The sequence below is a fragment of the Lissotriton vulgaris genome, chromosome 7 (assembly GCF_964263255.1).
Source record: "Lissotriton vulgaris chromosome 7, aLisVul1.2, whole genome shotgun sequence".
In the NCBI taxonomy this organism is placed as follows: Eukaryota; Metazoa; Chordata; class Amphibia; order Caudata; family Salamandridae; genus Lissotriton; species Lissotriton vulgaris.
Window position 1 is genome coordinate 311025490 of NC_141695.1, and position 16652 is coordinate 311042141.

At 47.1% G+C, this 16652-nt stretch overlaps 1 protein-coding gene across 4 annotated transcripts in view; it reads right to left on the reverse strand.

Moving 5' to 3' along the window:
• Positions 1–16652, reverse strand: part of NOSIP (nitric oxide synthase interacting protein) — a 415999-nt gene that overhangs the window by 81058 nt on the left and 318289 nt on the right. The window contains exon 1 of one of the 4 annotated variants that reach the window (XM_086930121.1): positions 3299–3379. The exons of 2 other annotated variants lie outside the window; for them this stretch is intronic. The gene's annotated coding sequence lies outside the window, so the exon portion shown is untranslated. Of the gene's footprint in view, positions 1–3291; positions 3380–16652 lie in introns of those variants that run through there. One more of the 4 variants, XM_086930123.1, reaches the window with a different exon arrangement.

A 16652-nucleotide genomic window follows, 5' to 3' on the forward strand; every position in this document is an offset into this window, starting at 1 on the left:
AACCCACAAACACCAAACAGAGATCCAACACCAACCGCCTTAAATGCATCCTTCTCAACACCCGCTCGGTTCACAAACACGCCATCGACCTTTGGAATCTACTCGACACCATTTCTCCGGACATCGCCTTCCTAACAGAAACCTGGATGAATGCCTCTTCAGCTCCAGACATCACCATAGCCATCCCGGACGGCTACAAGATCATCCGTAAAGACCGCACCATCCAAACAGGAGGAGGCATCGCCATCGTCCACAAGAACACCATCCGCGTCTCAACCAGCTCAGAAGACAACCTCGCTATCGCCGAACACCTTCACTTCCAGATCCACACCGACCCCAAGACCACACTCAGAGGCACCCTCCTCTACAGGTCACCAGGACCCCGTACAAAATTCAGCGAAGACATCACTGACTTCATCACCCCACACACCCTCCCCTCGGAAGAATACATTCTACTGGGAGACCTCAATTTCCATCTGGAAAAGAGCAACGACAGGAACACTACCACCCTTCTGGACAATCTCGCCAATCTCGGACTCAAACAACTTGTTAACACCCCCACACACTATGCAGGACACACACTCGACCCTATCTTCACTTCCAGCAAGCATATCTCCTTCACGCACACCACACCCCTCCACTGGACGGACCACAGTTGCATCCACTTCATTTACAATAAGACCACGATCCACAACCACCCTCAACCAACTCTGCGAAGAAATTGGAACAAAATCACCATCGACCAGATCTCCACTTCGCTTCTTCAAAAAACCCCTGCCTATTCAACGAACCCTAACCAAGCCGCCATCAACCTCACACAATGGTTAACCCAAACCGCCGACAAACTAGCACCCTTGAAAAAACATCAAATCAAGCAAGGAAGCAAGAATGCCCCCTGGTTCAACGATGACCTTAAGAAATCCAAGAAGCTCTGTCGTTCCCTTGAGAAAACTTGGAAAAAAGACCCAAACACTATCACCCAAGCGGCCTTCAAAAACGCCACCCGCAAACACCACCAACTAATACGGACAGCCAAGAAATCAGCACTCAAAGACCGACTAGACAACAACGCCCACAACAGCAAGGAACTTTTCAACATCATCAGAGAATTCACCAACCCCACCGCCAGCTCAAACGACATCACCCCCTCTCAAGTCCTCTGCGACTCCCTCGCCTCATTCTTCCATGACAAAATCGCCGACATTCATAACAGCTTTGACAACCAACCCGTAAACCAGTCCACCCCACTCACCTCCGAACCTGTACCTCCTCCGAATAACCTTTTCGACTGGAACCCAATCACCACAGAAGACACCATTCGCCTGATGAACTCCATCCACTCAGGATCCCCTACAGACCCATGCCCCCATCACATCTTCAACAAAGCAGACTCCATTATCGCACCCCATCTCCGAGACGTCATCAACTGCTCCCTCAACTCCGCCAGGTCACCCACGCACTGGTTAAAAGCCGTCTGGACTACGGAAACACCCTTTACGCAGGTACCACCGCAAAACTGCAGAAAAAGCTCCAACACATCCAAAATGCTTCAGCCAGACTCATACTAGACATCCAACGCACAGACCACATTTCCGTTCACCTGAAAGACCTTCACTGGCTCCCCGTCAACAAGAGGATAACGTTCCGTCTCCTCACCCACGCACACAAAGCCCTATACGAACTTGGACCCGATTGTCTCAACACGCGCCTTTCCTTTTACACCCCCACCCGCCAGCTGCGTTCGTCCAACCAAGCCCTCGCCGCTGTTCCGCGCATCCACAAAGCCACCATGGGGGGAAGATCCTTCTCCTACTTAGCGGCCAAAACCTGGAATTCCCTTCCCATCCACCTCCGCCTTACTCAAGACCACCTAGCCTTCAGAAAACAGCTCAAAACCTGGATATTCGATAAGTAAACCTCCCCCCCCCCCTTCCTCAAGCGCCTTGAGACCCTCTGGGTATGTAGTGCGCTATATAAATTCTGACTTGACTTGACTTCTTATTACTGTATCAAATTACAGACCTAATGCTCAGCTGGCTTCAGGTCCTCTCCTTCTGGAGCTTGCCCATCCTCCTTACTGGGCTACTCTTGCTCAATAGCACAACTTGCCATTGAATGTGATGTTGCGCAGCACAGACTATTCCAGTCACTTCATAGGACCGCTCTACACTTTTAGACTCTATCAGGACCTATTGCCAACGAGTCCAGCTGCATCGCCTCACTTGTGGCCCCAGAAGTTGTTGCCAAAATGTTGTAATTGGTGGTCCTCGCCGCTGTTCCGCGCATCCACAAAGCCACCATGGGGGGGAAGATCCTTCTCCTAATTAGCGGCCAAAACCTGGAATTCCCTTCCCATCCACCTCCGCCTTACTCAAGACCACCTAGCCTTCAGAAAACAGCTCAAAACCTGGATATTTGATAAGTAAACCTCCCCCCCCCCTTCCTCAAGCGCCTTGAGACCCTCTGGGTATGTAGTGCGCTATATAAATTCTGACTTGACTTGACTTCTTATTACTGTATCAAATTACAGACCTAATGCTCAGCTGGCTTCAGGTCCTCTCCTTCTGGAGCTTACCCATCCTCCTTACTGGGCTACTCTTGCTCAATAGCACAACTTGCCATTGAATGTGATGTTGCGCAGCACAGACTATTCCAGTCACTTCATAGGACCGCTCTACACTTTTAGACTCTATCAGGACCTATTGCCAACGAGTCCAGCTGCATCGCCTCACTTGTGGCCCCAGAAGTTGTTGCCAAAATGTTGTAATTGGTGGTCATAAAAGAGTCTGTAGCCAAGGAGTGAGGTGTGGCGCAGCAGCCAAGGTGGCTGACTCCAGTGTGTGGAGCTCAACCTTCGATCCCCGGCAGCAGCTCGGCATCATGTGACTCTGGTCAGTCAGTAGTTCACTTAATCTCCCCGACAGCCCCGAGCGCCTTGGGACCCTTAGCGCTTTACAAATATCGTATTGATTGATTGATGTCGAGATAAGGTCTTTATTTCATGTCAAGTTAGGGGGCTCCCGCCAGATGTAACCAGCTTCCACATCACACACATACATCAACATTCCATTATATCCTTCACTCGCAGGATTGCAGACGCCAGCTCACAGAAACAGGGATTGCTTGATTATTTAAATAGTAATTACTGAATTCAAAACAACGCGAGATTACTACATTCCTAACCACACCAACCGTGAATAAACATACAGTACATTAAATCTGGCAGTTGCATAAACATCGATACACAGATGACGGGTACTGGATGCAACAAGAGTAAGTAGAAGGGTTTACAACTTACAGTGGTCGCTTTTACTCAGCGCAAACCGGAAACTGTCAACAGGCAGTTTCAAAACATCCGGTGCTGGTAACCAGAACTACTTCCGGTGTTGTGGACAATTTGTATCCTCCCGCTCCTCTGCTATCTTCGGAACTCTGCCCTATTGGACAGCTCGGTCGGACGCCCTATATTAGCCCCGCCTACTCAAACAGAGACACGCCTTCCTCGGCCATGCCTCTTGAGAAGGCAGTCAGAGCAGCAACGCGCAGAGATGACGATTTGTTTGGGGAAGTTATTACTTTTCTGATTATATCACACAGCCAGCATCTCTATATCGCGCTTAAGGGATTTTGTTCGTTCACCTTGATTTAAGCTCTGACTTCTTGCTCTTTAGTGGCTTTTTGGCAGTAGCTCATAAAAACAGATAATGAAGTGTGAAATTAATGAGGAAAAGAAACTGAGTCGTGTGAAAGAAGAAGGAAAGAAAGGAGGGTAACGAAATTTGCCGAAATTAACACGCGGGGTAGAGGACTGAAATTAACACGAAGGGTAGAGGACTGAAGGAGATGGATTGAAAACAATATCAGTGGTGGGGTAGGAAGGAAGACGTAAAAAGAAGAGGAGAACAAATAATAAGAGACGTGGGCGAGGTAAACAGATAAGGAAAAGGTTTCGATTTTTAATAACCGGTTTTTAAAGCCACTGAACTGAGAATAGCATACACTTCCCTTATTTTCACTGAACAGGGATACTTGCCAGTCCAGATGGCCCTATGTCGGACGAGAAGGTGCGCTAAAACGGCGTCCATGCATATATTAAGGGGTAAAAGGCTGCTATAATAGAACTGGTCTGGAAACTGTAATATTAGCCACCTGGTAAAGAATGCCTTACAAAACTAACCAGCCTCACTAATAAATTGTAATTCCTACAAACCCCACCCCCTATAAACTCTAACCTCCACTGAACTCACCCCTCCCACCCCAACATTGGACACAATCATGGTCCTCTCTGACGTTCTCACAAATTCCCTTGTTACCATTTTCCCCTCCATCCCTTTGGTCTTCTCCCATTTCCCTGGCCTTAGCTCACACCCCCTCCCACCCAACAGATGTCTTCTCGCTACACTCAAAATAGCACCAGACCTGCCTACTAGCAGCAACAAGAGTTGGCCTTACGGCTAGGGCAGTCGACCTCGAAACTGGGGAACCGGGTTGGTGTCTCGGCAATGACGCTGAACATCCTTTGGTTCTGGGCAAATCACTTAATCGCCCCGTGCGTAACGACAATAAATGTGTCCTCATGTAATGCAACTGGTGCTATGTAAAGCGCTCTGATACCAGATACCTTTGGGTCAAGTTCGCGCTATATAAAACTCTGTAATAACAAACTACAACCTTACTCCCTGCCCTACTAAAACATACCAGCATAACAGAATTTAGGGATAACCAAAGGTAGTCAAAAAGTCAGGAGCAGGATGAGTCACCCCTACCAAACTCCGTCCCCTTGAGTGTGACGAAGCCAAAAAGGCTGCCTTCAACCCATCCTCCCCTTATAAAACCCCACCAATATCCCACCCACCCCACACCTACTTTTTTGTGAAGTTTTATATAGCAAAAAGTAGACCCGTAGGTATCAGAGTGTTTTACATGAGCACCATTTACGTTTCGGGCACGGGGAGATTAAGGGATTTGCTCAGAATTGCAGAATGTTGAGCGTCCCTGCTGAGACTAGAACCCGGTTCCCCAGTTCCGAGGTCGACTGCCCTAGCTGTGAGGCCACATTCTCTCCCTATTGACACCTTGGTCAATGGGGCTCCTGTGTGCGCTGCCAGAGTGCAGCACAGTCCTGACAAGCCCAGGGGTAGACTGGGCAAGCCCATCTCCCCTAAAACCCATTGCTTTACACCCTTTAGTCGTCTTTTTTAACCTCCACAAGTTGCATTGTGGGATTTGCTGTTTTCTCATAACACTGAAAGTATGACCTATAAAATCCTAGTGCTTTGTTGGTATGAAAGCCGAAAGGACTGAAGATGTCTCACGTGATATGGAGAAAAACAGAAAAGTGATGGGTAGAATGCATGTGTTTTTCTCAGCCACTATTAATTATTCAGGTCGCTATCCTCACCATCGCTTTTTTTTACCTCTTATGCCCAGTGCTTAAAATTGAACAAAAGCAGTACAGGTACTCGTTAATTAGAGAACTTGTTTGCTCCTGAGCAGTGCAGGTACTCGCCCATTAAATTTGTTACAGCTGTGCTGAGAATTGCAGGTACTGTCCCTTATAAATGATAGAAGAACAGCTACTGAATACCGGACAGGTCCTGCCCATTAAAATCACTGACTATGACGCCAAATAGAGACCATCACTTTTTTGTTTTCCTATGTGAAACACATGCCATGGGGGCCACATCCCAACTATGGGTTCAGTTTGGACATCAGCAGTGCAAGGTACTCTCATTCAAATTGAATTCAGTTCACTAGCGCCTTTAAAAGAAAATGACAAAACAAAATTAATGCCGAAAAATAAAACATGCACAACTTGTAGCACAACTAGGAAACAACAAAGGTTTCAAAGTACAGTATAAACACAGTATGACACAGTTCTCTGGACATTATTTGGGTGATGATACATTTAGAAGAAGGAGAATGACAGGGTTGCATCCGATAAGGCAGACTGTTAGGAGCTGCCAGGCTAGGGAGTGCCTTAAGATGTAAATCCTGGAAAAAGGCCCCCCTTCTAGTCGCCTTGTTACGAGTAGTCCTCAGGATCGGTTTGTTGAAAGGTAAGCCCACCTCTAAATCTAGCCAACACCTGGATTGCCTTTATGGCACAGAGTGTTGACAGGATTAAGTGAGGGCTACTTAACTACATTTGACCTGACAGCTGGGTATTGGCAAATCAGGTTAGCTGAGGATGCCAAGCCCAAGACAGCATTTTCTACCCCTGGTGGCCATTATCAATTTGTGGTAATGCCCTTTGGTTTGAAAAATGCACCTGCCACCTTCCAAAGGTTGGTGAATCATGTTCTCACTGGGCTGGATGACTTCTGTGCAGCATATCTAGATGATATTGCTGTCTTTAGCTCCACCTGGGAGGATCACCTGGTCCACCTGAGGAAAGTGTTAGAGGCACTGCAAGCAGCAGGTCTCACTATCAAGGCCACAAAGTGCCAGATAGGGCAGACACAGGTTGTATATTTGGGCCACCTTGTAGGTGGAGGCCAAGTTCAGCCACTGGAGAGCAAAATACAGTCAATCAGGGACTGGGCTCCTCCAACCACCCAGACTCAGGTTCGAGCTTTCTTGGGCCTGACTGGTTACTACAGAAAGTTTGTCAGAAATTATGGATCAATTGTGACTCCACTTAATGAACTGACAAGTAAGAAAATGCCAAAAAAGGTTCAGTGGACAGCAGGCTGTCAAAAAGCATTCGATGACCTAAAGCAGGCCATGTGCACAGCACCTATCCTCAAGAGTCCAGACTACTCCAAACCATTCATTGTCCAAACAGATGCTTCTGAGTTGGGTGTGGGAGCTGTTCTATCTCAACTGAATTTTGATGGTCAAGTCAAGCCCATTGCTTTTATAAGCAGAAGGCTGACCCCCAGAGAGAAAAATTGGTCAGCTATTGAGAGGGAGGCCTTTGCTGTGGTTTGGGCCCTGAAGAAACTGAGGCCATACTTGTTTGGCACTCATTTCAAGATTCAGACCGATCATAAGCCCCTCTTATGGCTAAATCAGATGAAGGGTGAAAACCCCAAACTGCTTAGGTGGTCCATTTCCCTACAGGGGATAGATTTTACAGTGGAGCATAGACCTGGCACTGATCATGGCAATGCAGATGGGCTCTCCAGGTATTTCCACTTAGAGCAAGAAGATTCACCTGGTCAAGGTTAGTTTATTGTCCCAAAGTTTGGAAGGGGGGGGTCATGTAGGAGAGTAGGGTCTGCAATCCTATGATCACCCAGATTTTTTGCTTTTGATTCACTGGTTTACGACTTTCCCTGGCTGTGGGCCTGCCAATCAGACCCACAGCCTAGCTGTTCTCTCACTAAATTGACATGTGTACCTTAGGTGCATTATCCAATTGGGACTGGGCCACCTTATCAGACCCTGTAACTCAGGGCATAGGTGTACCCAGGGCCTACCAGGGGCTGAAGCATGTATTATGCCACCCCTGGATGGCCATCTAAATCTGACACAACTGGCTGCACGACAGCTGGGGCAAGGTGGTGTACTCACCCTTTGCTTTAGATATAGTATACCTATATCTAACCCTAAAAATGGACACACAGATTCCTATCAGTCACTCCTATGGCAGGCCTTGACAATCCTGAAGGCAGAGTGCTTGGAATCGTGTGAAATGGTGCTCTGGCATGAGCTGAGCCCGTTTGCAGCTTGCGGAATCAAGTCCTAATAGCTGTTCCAGGATAACGCATACCATATACTCTTAAGTGCATTATAATCCTCGAGGTTAAATGCTATCTCTGGTATTGCTTTATCAAAACATGTCGAGTCAGGTGTCATACGAATTGGAATACTAACCCCTCGCCAATTCTGGCGACGGGGTTAGCATTCCACCCTTCTAGAGGGACACGACATGTATGTAACTGTGAACCCCGGTTAAAGTTAACTAAAGCCTCAGCTCCACAAAATGGATGCTGCCACCACAGACACGAGTCTGACCTCCTGCTGCTGGGAGTCCTTCCAGCGAGGAGAGCTTGGACAAAGGGTTTCCTGTCAGGGGCGGTGCTAGCACCATCCCAGACAGGGTTTTGTGTATCCTGGGTAGGCAGGGCTTTACAGGAAGGTGACTGCAGAGTGGCACCCCGGTGCTCACTACGCATCTGCCGGCTAGAACCAGTTCCAGGGGCACACCAGCCCCTGGCCTGGGGAAAGTCCGGCACGGGAGAGGGGTGTAACCACCCCCCTTCCTGGTCCCACCCCTAGGGCAGGACCTAGTCGCGTACCCACCCCTTTCTTTAGGATAAAGGCAGGAGCGGGGACTCTTCCAAATTAGATCATCTTTGAATCCTGAAACTACTTTCTACGAAAGGAACTCAAGACTTCTTCTCAAGATTCTCCCTTGTGACTAAGGAGTAGTCACCCTGCATCCGCAGGCACCATCTAAGAACTCTGCGGTTTGCTGCACGTCCTTCCTCAGGAATCCGACCGACCAGCACGACGAGACCCGGCTTCCCTGGCACCTCTGACCTCTCCCTACCTCTACAGCTAAGCTGAGAACCTTAGGTGCGACGAGACCTCGAGGGACCGGCCATCATCAGAACTGCACGACTTCTATCCAGCACGACCGCCGAGGGATCCTCTGGTGAGTGCTTTGGGGTCCGAGAAGCCCCGACCCTGAGCAGCTCCAGCACCGAAGTCCAGCCTCCCAGCATCTCCACGATCTGCGTGGGGTCCTTCTGCTTTTTGCTGCACACCACGTTGTTTTGCTACTAGCCCGCTGGCTTGTGGCCTTCCTAACGACGGCCAACGACATCACCACTGCTGGTCTGGTTGCTCCAGACTGGCCCTTGCTCCCTTCCAAAAGAGGAGCACCCCAGACCCTCCTGGTCCACTCCAGACGCCATTTTGAGTCCACCGCGTGGGCTTGAATTTGCCAAGACTTGTTGCCCCAATCCTGGGTCCAGCGACGTTGACAGCATCATCCATCGTGGGACAGCTCGCACCTCCATCCTGCTCGCCGACAACGCCTCCTGGTCTGTGAGATCCGCAGAGCACAGCGTCGCCCACTCACCTAGTCGAGGTGACTACCATCCGGTGCCCTCCTGGTGCCACCTGACTACTGGCTAGTAGTCACGAACTTGGTCCCCTCTGCTTTCAGGTGTCATCCATCTTCGATCCAGGCTTGGATCACCTCGAACTATCTTCACTGGTCGCCTGCCAGCAACTTCTTTCTTCAGGCTCCTGGTTCGTCTACGAGGATTCCCGACGTCTTTTGAGACATATGCAGCTGCAGCCCCTGGGCTAGGTAAACTCGGCATTTCGGTGCCCCAGCATAGCCTCACTATCCAAGGGTCAGGATCCACTGTCGTTTTCGATCTACCTTATCGGGCTCGCCCGAGAACACTAACTTTGTCTTTACTAGCTCCCATAGACTTTGTCCCGCATCCCGCGTGAGAGTGCACACTCTGCACCCGAGTCCCCTAGGCCTCCTACTAGTAATCTGAAGGTTCAGTAACGTAGTCCTAGCGATTCCAAAGCCTATTAGTACAGTACTTACCTGCTATTAATTTCGCATTCCACTTCCATAGTATATGGTTTTCCAAGAGTTTTGTTGTGTGCTTAGTACCCTGTCCTCATAAAGAGTACAGGGCTGTTGTTATTCTAATAAATACACTGTTTATTTTCATAACACTTGTGTGGTGTCCTTTCACTTGGTGTTCAAGGGGTGTATGTGATGGTATAACAGCTGGCTTAACACGCCCTCTAGAGTTTAGCCCGAAGACTGCTCGTATCCACGCTACTAGGATAGCTGGTCTATAAGGTTGACTTACAACCAATCACCATAAGGGTTGTTTGGACTGATACAAAGTGCTCACTAGAATAGTGAACATTATATATCAGGCCAACTTCCCACAGCAGACTGTTAGGAGCTGCCGGGCTAGGGAGTGCCTTAAGATGTAAATCCTGGAAAAAGGCCCCCCTTCTAGTCGCCTTGTTACGAGTAGTCCTCAGGATCGGTTTGTTGAAAGGTAAGCCCACCTCTAAATCTAGCCAACACCTGGATTGCCTTTATGGCACAGAGTGTTGACAGGATTAAATGAGGGGAAAATATGAAAGATCAAGGAAGGAAAGGAAGGGGACAGCAGGGAAGGAGATCTGAAAGACATAAACAGAACACATACATAACACTGGATCCCTATACTGCAAATATCTCAATTCTATAAATGTTGCTTTGAGGGTTCATACCTGTAAAAGAAAAGATAAAGCCTTGTGGATGTGTAGAGGCACGTAGGGTTGGATATGATGTAACTATAAGGATACAGAACATACATGACCATAAGTAATCTAGAAGAACCTATAACACAGTGCTCTATACAACCCAACTATTCCTGCTCTATGCACCTACCTAGATATGACTCCACTAAACATCACAGGGGTAGAGTGTGTCCCACACCTCCTAAACCCCTGTTAATACAAAAGTCAAATATCAAGTTACACATATATATATATATATATGATCCGTGATACCCTTTCCACACACAATTTTATTATTTCACACAAAGCTCTTCTGGAAGATCCATAGATGAAAACCCCCCAACTAATATGTCTTAGCTGGGTTCCAGGAATAGTCGTATTTACAACAAGAAAAGAAGCACCAAAAGTAGTAACTATCCAAAGTTCGATAGCTACTAAAGTCACACCACCGTTGGCCGAAAATACCAACCGGGACAAATCCAAGGAACAATACACACAGCTAGAATAAGACCTATCTAGGCCTCCAAAATATCTATCTACAGCAAGAGGTGGGTAAGATTCAGTCCGCCGCTGAGTATTAGCCTCTCAGCGCAGCGGTGACAACACTCTTACCGCACCCAGTACACAGAACTCAGGGGTCGATCACAGCATCAGGTCCGGAATCACCGACAACGTCCTCCGGCCGCCATTCACCCTTTGTATAGTCTCTCGGGAGCGCGATGCGCCACAAAGGATTCCGGGAGCGGTAGTTCTTTCCCGGAGGATGCCGGGAATTGTAGTTCGCGGTGATTCCGCGATCGTGACAGTACATCCCTCTCTCAACCGCGGGGACAGGGGCCCGGCTTCAAGGGACATCTCTTGTGGAAGGCGGACACCAACCGCGGGGCATGTACACCCAGAGCAGGTTCCCATGAGTTCTCTTCTTGCCCATACCCCTTCCAGGACACCAGATACCACAACTTACTCCTCCTGAATCGGGAGTCCAGAATACGTCTCCTCCTGAATCGGGAGTCCAGAATACGTCGAACCACATACTCCTCCTCGCCCTGCACCAATACAGGTGGAGGACGATAATGGCCCTTTGATAATGATGGTTTCAGCAAAGAAACGTGAAACACCGGATGTATGCGGAGATGAGAAGGGAGTTTGAGCTTCACTGCCACCGGATTTACCTGTTTCAGTACCCTATAAGGTCCTATGTATCTAGGGTTGAACACACTGTGTTTCCTGAAACGCAAATTCCTGGTAGACAACCACACCTCATCCCCTGCACAGTATAGAGGTCCTTGCCTCCGGTGTTTGTCCGCCGCAACCTTATACTTGCTTTTCACAGCTCGCAGATGTTCCTGTACCTTGACCATCATCTCCTTAATATGTGCCACCCTATGAGCCACTCCAGGAAGCAAGGAGTCAGTTTTAGGTTGCACAAAGGGAAGGAATCAAGGGTGTCTGCCGTACAAACAGTAGAACGGAGAGGTTTTGGTGGAACCATGTGTGGCATTATTGTAAGCCACCTCTGCCAGCCACAAGTAGTCCACCCAATTCTCCTTGTCATTGTCCACATAGCATCTTAGATACTGCTTAAGGGTCTGATTCAACCGCTCAGTCTGTCCATCAGTTTGCGGGTGGAAACTGGTGGAAAGGGCGGACTCTATATGCAACGAAGAACACCATGTCTTCCAAAACTGAGCAGTGAACTGCGACCCTCTGTCGGATACAATGACACTTGGCAATCCATGCAACCTCACCATGTTGACCATCAGCAGCACTGCCAACTGACCCGCCGAAGGTACTTGTTTACAGGCCACAAAATGCCCCATCTTGGACAGGTAATCGACCACCACCATAATGGCCGTGCAACCTCTGTCTGCTTTAAGGCCGACGATGAAGTCCACCGATATCCCATCCCAAGGAATCGTTGGAGTAGGGAGAGGCTGCAGCAACCCCTGCGGACAGCTGTGGTCCGATTTCATTCTAGCACATTGAGCACAGGCGGACACCCAGCGCCCCACATCAAGTCTCACCGAGGGCCACCAGAACTGTCTCAATACACGCTCCAGTGTCTTGGCCACCCCAAGATGTCCTGCACTAGGCGATTCATGGCACCAGACGTATACCTGCCTTCTCAAAGCTCGTGTAGGCACCAGCAACCGGTTACGGAACATCGGCAGGCCCCCATGCATTCTCCATTACTGATGGCAACCCAACCAAGTCTTCCAGACAAAGGAGTTCACTCCCTGCTGAACATCCCTCAAGAAAGTATCTGGCTGTAACACACACACCACTTTCTCTGGAGCCACGATGCTTGCCTCAGCCTTTTCCTCATTCGGATTGCATGTTGACTGGCGAGTGAGAGCGTCTGCCTTCCTATTGTCCGCTCCCAGGCGGAAGGTTATGATGAAATTGAATCCGGAGAAAAACATCATCCACCTGAGCTGTGTAGGAGACAGATGACGCGCAGCAGACATGAACTGCAGATTCCGATGGTCGGAATAAACAGTGACCACATGACGAGCACCTATCAAAAAGTGACACCATTCCTGAAAAGAGTCACGTATGGCCAGCAACTCCTTTTCAGCTATGTGATAGTTTAATTCTGCTGGAGTCAACTTACGTGAGAAATACGCCACTGGGTGTAACTGACCCGTATCAGAATGGCGTTGAGATAAGACTGCCCCTATGGCCACCTCCGAGGCGTCCGCCTCCACAATATAAGGCTTGCCCGGGTCTGGATGTGATAACACAGGGGCTGTTACAAATGCTTCCTTAAGGGATGAAAAAGCGGATTGCGCCTCTTCCGTCCACACAAACCTTTTCCCCTTCTTCAGCAGATGAGTGATAGGCGCCGAAAAAAATCTGTCAATCCTTAGCTGGAATATTGCCGGCCTGAAGGCTAAGATGGAAATTACATCTTGGAAGGACTGGGTCAACTGTCATGATGTACTAATGTTCCAAGAAACCTGGTGCACTGAAGACCTGCTATTTGAGGGGTACTGTTGTCATAACAGGACTGTGCCGGCCCCCCCTTTAGGCCGTCCTAGTGGGGGTCTCTCCATTTGGGTTAAAATATCTGCAGAAGCCAAAGTAGATACACTTCAAACTAACTGCCCAAGTTTTATGGCATTGGCATACACTAAAAGGACAAGGCTATGTTTGATTAATTTCTACAATAACGACTTTTTGTCCCAACCTAATCGTAATTTTATCTTTTTGTTTGATTTTATTGATGAAATTATGGATGGACAGAAATATGGGAAATTTGACGGTATCTGCTTAGGAGGGGATTTCAATGCACATATACACCTTAGAAACCCCCCCTGTAGAAGAGGTATAGAATTGTCAAATCTCCTTGCAACTAGAGAACTTGTAAACTGCATGGAGTATGTTGGTACCGAAATCAGCGCTGCCCCGTTTCCCACTTTTATTGGTCATGGTAGCGGTACTACGATTGATCATGTATTTGTTTCATCCTCTATCGCTAATGTCTTAACAAAGGCTGAGGTTGTGTGTAAAGTATATAGCGACCATTACCCTATTGTAATCCACCTACTACTTCCGGGGGGTAAGTGCTCACAAAACGAAATAGGTGCAAGAAACTTGGAAGTTTCAACTGATAAATTGAGGGTAATTTGGAGGGGAGCGGATAACAGGGGAATTCTGGCAAAAGTTATTAAAAAACATCCAGCTTTGATTGACAACTGTCTAACCATTGACGAACACGGGGGTAATATAATTACATCATTTAGTGAACTCTGCTCTGCGATAAAAAGTGAGATTTCGAGACCTGCCTCGAGAAAATCTGAGGAAATACCTAGATGGTTCGATGCCCCTTGCTCTAAGGCAAATAGGAAGCTAAGGGCTGCCCTAAAATCTGATCCCAGGGACATCCCTCAAATAAGGTTACTCAGAGCAGAGTACAAATCTACCCTACGTATTAGAACCAATGAATTGGTCAAGACCCACTGGGATTCCCTGGCACGCTCGGCAGAATTGAAAGACACCACTGGGTTCTGGAGGGAGGTAAAGAACCTAAGATCCATAGGTTCAAACTTAACAGCAATTAATTGTAATATCACCGGATCTGCATGGGTTGAACACTTTGCTAAAATGTATGCCACACCGGACAACCCCGCTTCAACCTCCCTCCCCTTAAGCCCCCTCAACATCTCGGTGTCTGAGGTCGAGGATGCTATAGCTGAAAGTGCAGGAAATAAAGCGCCTGGTCCCGATGGGCTCTCAATTGATCAATTAAAGTGTGAACCTAACTTTTGGGCCCCACTGCTATGTAACGTCTTCAATAATTTAACGAATGAACAGATTCCAGAAACATGGTCATGTAGTACTATCGTGCCTATTTTTAAAAAAGGCGACAGGCTGGATCCCGGGTGCTACCGCCCTATATCGTTAATCGATAACACCTTGAAAGTCCTGGGGAGGGTTATCTTTAAAAGGATTAGAACCTGGCTGATGATAGTAAGATTTTACATCCTAGCCAGCTTGGTTTTCGCAGCAATGTTGGCACGGTGGAACAATGTTTGAACTTGAGTTTGATTATGGCAAAATATAACACCGCTAAAAAATCCCCCCTATATTTTGGTTTCATGGACTTAAGTTCTGCATTTGATTTTGTTAACCGTTCCCGTTTATGGTCCACCCTTCTTAATTATGGTTTGGATGATTACTTAGTCCACTTTTTAGCTTTTTTACATAGGGATCTAAGAGCACGTGTGCGCCTTAACCAATCTGGCGAAGTTTCTGACGAAATTAACATTGGCAGGGGGGTCAGACAGGGGTGCGTGCTGGCCCTCCTCCTCTTTATTCTTTATATTAACAATTTGAGCTGCTCGCTGAGTACTTTATCAAAAGATGTACCCCATGTGAACGGAGTCCCCATACCCACCCTCCTTAACGCTGACGATGCGGTCCTAATGGGCCGCACACCAAAGGCACTTCGCACTTTAATATCAGGTTTTGTCCTTTTTATGGCAGACCTAGGCTTGACCACTAATTTCAAAAAATCTCTCATCATGAGTTGTGGCCCCAAAAAGTATAACATTGTTGAGATTAAATCAGGGTCAAATGTTCTGAAAAGCACTTGCACTTTTCCCTATCTGGGGTTGCTATTTTCAAATACTGGTTCGTGGCAACCACATGTTTCTTACGCTAGGAATAAGTTGGGTAAAGCTATAAATTGTGTCACCCCCTTAAGACAACCCAACCACGCTGATGTGATTACACCACTAGTAAAGATTTACCAAACCCAATGCATCCCAACTGGTACTTATGGCGCCGAGGTTTGGGGTTACACAAACTGTATCCATATCCAGACAGAAGAAAATAGGAAGGTGCTGGGTGGGGTCATTTGTTCCCCTCACTATATATGCCATAGAGAATTGAACATCTCATACATAGAAGATTTTGTAAGATCCAGACCAGTACTCTTCTGGCTAAAGATATGGATTAACCCGGCTGCCACTCTGACCCGTGATATAATCTTGGACTGTTTAAAATGTGATAGGGCAAACTGTATACCATGGTTAAAAGCTGTAAAAGAATGCCTTGATAGCGTAGGGCATGGTCATTTGTTTTCTTCACCCAGTTTAATAAATCGCTCACATAAGACTATTATTCATAGGGCACTATATCATCTGTATAGAGAAGAGCGGGAAAGGAAGAACCTGTCAAAGTGTACCGTTATAAAATACATGGGCTATTCTGAACCTCAAATTAAATTTCCAGGCCCTCCACACAGGTATTTACGTTTACACCTTGGCAGATGGAATAGGAGCTTACTGTTTCGCTTTCGAAATGGGAGTATAGTAAATTTACTAAACTTCCCTTTGGGTTACAACAAACATCTTGAAACTCTGTATTGTCCTTGTAACCTTAATATGAAACAGAGCCTTATGCACTTTTTGTTTTTCTGCGATTTCTATAAAATTCTTTCCGCTCATTACTTAATGCCCTATTGTAGAAAACATAAGTTGACTAACTTTAGAAAAGCACTGAGGTCTTTTTTATTACTGGGATCAGATGAAGTAATATTCAGAGTGAGCTGCTTTCTCAAAGCTGCCGTTCGATCACGAGCCACTTTATATATTGATGTATAACATCCGCACATTGTACTCTCGATGCACTTTATAACTCTTCTTTGCACATTTTGCATTTTTGCACATTTCTGACGTGGACCCATTAATGCTGCAACTATTCTTCATCCATTTTTACTCTGTTTGTTAGAAAATATTTTTACCTGTATATAACGCTGTTTTTATCAAAAAGGGACAGACATTCTGTGTGTTACTATGAAATTGATTAATTGACTGGTTTATGTCTTTTTGCCAGCTGTCACATTATTGTACTGTATTGTTTTGAAACTGCACTTGCATGTACTTTTATGGATGTTTTTATTCCGAATAAAGATCTTTTGACTTGAC